We start from the raw sequence: 3,163 nt of genomic DNA on the forward strand, positions 1-3,163 counted from the left end.
TTTTTTTTGTTATCGTAACCTAACAAAATCTTAATTTTATTTGGTTTTATTTCTCTATTTTTTATTTTCCTACAATTATTGATTTACATTTACAATTTTTTTTTTTTTTTTTTTGATCAGATATTTCGGCATGTTATAACATATTTTGTTGCCATATCAAACAACTACCTGTCTAAACTAATGAATTAAAATAAGAATTAGACAACTAGTTGTTTGAATTAATGGATTAAATTAAGAATTAATAATGAATAAACGAGAAAAATATGTTATGTTGAATATGATGATGACATTTATCGAAATTTTATAAGCAAAATAAGTTCTTAATTTAATTAATGATTAATGTCATGATTCTCTTTTTTCTTTTTTTATTTGAAAATAAATATGAAAATTTATAATTGTCAAGAATAGTTGGAAAATAATCAATAATTACACACTTTAGTATATATCCTTTTTACAAGATTATTCCATCCTTTTCTTCTTTTCTATATTATTATAAATACTTTCGTAATTATTGGATAATAAAACTTTTTGATGATTTTTCTTTTTCATATATTTAAAGATTTCTTATAATTTTCGTTTTCATAACGTTCTACATTTTTCTAAATAATACTACAATTAAAAATTAATGAATTTGCATAATAAAATGTCAAAGATTTTGTTCCATGTTTTGTTTTATTTCAAACTATAAAAGAAATGATATTTATTAAATATGACGAGAATAGTGTAACCAAAATGTTGAAGGATAAATTAGGATTGTATCAAAAATCTCATTAATTTATTGGTTTACCTTTTTTTTGGTAGTTTTTTTTCTTTTTTTTTTTAAAATCTTCCAGCAATGGTAATTAATTAATTGACCGTAAAATAAATCTTTCAAAGAATTAAATGAAAAAGTAATAGCGATGGATGAATAATCCTGAAAATTGAATATATTTCTATTATTATTTCCTATTTTTTTTGCCTCATTTCAGATTGATTACTTTTTTCTTTTTTTTTTTGCTGGATAACTTCAGTAATTCCATTTTAAAAGCAAAAGAGACATTTGTTTTTATTTTTTACCTGCATAATAAACAGTTAACAAATAACGATGCAGAAAGGACAATCACTTAAGAAGTATGTAAAAGAAAGTGAATAAATTATCAAGAGTTGGAAAGATTGGTGATAAAATTTTTAGATTATAGATTTTTTCTTTTTTTTTTGATCATAATTTGATTTCATAAAATTAGATAAAATAAAGTAGAAAAAGAAATGAAGGTATCTGTAAACGATGATTATCATTATATCAACTAACACTTTTTTTTTTTGTTGGAAAAATGAATCTTCCAACCAAATACGAACTCTTGTCATTAGGTATCGGTGGCAATTTTTGTCAAGAAAAAAAAATACTAAATAATTTTTTTCTTAGTAAAAAAAAAACAAGTACTAAAGTAAAGATGAACTTCCAAAATTTAGTAGAATCTTTTTATTATCTTTATCGAAAAGTGAAAAATTTCAGAGCTGTTCTTAATCAATATGCAATAATTATAATTTAATATCCCAAATGAAAGCAAAGAAAATGAAAACATATTTGATTTTTAATGAGCGAAAATATCCTATTCTTTATTTTTTTCACAAATAAGTTGAAATTAGCCAATTTTTTATCCTAAATTAAAAAATTAATATTTCATCCTAAAATTCGATTAAAATGCAGGAATACTCTTCCATGTTTTAAAATTTTCAATGCATATATTTGTTGGATAATATTTTAAACTGAAAAATTCTTGAAATATCGTTTCCTTTTCGAAAAACTATCAATGATTTATGAAAATTTTGAAAATTTCAAAAATTCTTTTGAGACGAATTAGGAACAAAGTTAAAAATAGTTAAAAAATGTTAGAAATTGTTAAAAAAAGTATAAAATTGGAATATTTTTCAAATTCAAGTTGCTTCACATTTAGTAACTTATATTTTAATAGTCCTTATGCAAAGAGAAATTCAAATCAAAAAAAATAGAAAAATATATATATATATGTATATGTTTATATGAAATTAAAATCTTAATTTTTAATTAAAATTAAGTTCCTAAAATTTCTTACAAAGACCACTTTTTTAAAAATATAATATATAATCCGTAAAAGAAGAAAATGGAATTCGGTGAAAAAAAGAAAAAAAGAAAACTTCAGAATTATAGGAATAAGTGAGAAGGAAAAAAAAAATGGCGAGGAAATGGACTTGAAGATTGGAAGTGATAAATCAATGCTTTAAGGAATTCTAAAAGCTAAAACTGAAATTATTGCACAGTTTGGTCCTAAAATGATAATCATTTAAGTGAGACGAATGAATGGATTAAATAGCTCAAGATTATTTGACATTTGCAGATATTCATTAAAAATAGGAAATGAATTCTTTAAAAAAGACAATGAATTGGACGAAAGGATGAGGAAAAAGAAGAAAGGATATGGATAAAAATTATCAACGAATTTAAAAATTTGTAGATATTTGAAAATTTTAAATAGGCAAAATAATGCCATTTCACTGATAAGATTGACTATTTATTATCGGTGATAATTGATAATAATCATTAAGCAAAGCATCTAATTAGCACGATAATAGCATTTGAGATATCATACATTTCATTTATACTAATTGAACAAATGTTAATTAAGTAGCACTATTTTTTAGTTTGAAAATGGATAAGTTATAAGTATGTCAGAATTCCAAAGCAAAATCCATCATCATCATCGATAATATCATTTTACATTTAACATTCCATTCATTTTGAAATAGTATCATCAAATATATGTAGCATAAGAAGAAGAGGAATGCTAACTGAAGTACAGAAGGAAATAGATCAAAGGTAAGCGAAATGAATTATTGTTAAAGGTATCATCTTCTTGTTTTTTTTTTTATTTCGCTTGAAAAGAGAGTGATATTTGCATTCAGAAAAATTAAATAAAGAACTAGTGAAAATAGAATGATATAAAGTGAAAAGAGATAATTTAGTTTTTAAATTATCTCCTTTTACTAAAAAAAAAGGGTGTGCAAAAGTCCGTAAAAAATGTTAAATGTGAGAAAAAGTTTATGAATAATTAAAATGATAGAAAACGTAATAATAGGTAAAATTTTTGGAAAATTTTTCAATACAATGTTAAATGAATGTTAATTAAACATTTATGAGAGAAAAAAA

This window comes from Loa loa (assembly GCF_000183805.2).
Source record: "Loa loa unplaced genomic scaffold supercont3.486, whole genome shotgun sequence".
Classification (NCBI taxonomy): domain Eukaryota; kingdom Metazoa; phylum Nematoda; class Chromadorea; order Rhabditida; family Onchocercidae; genus Loa; species Loa loa.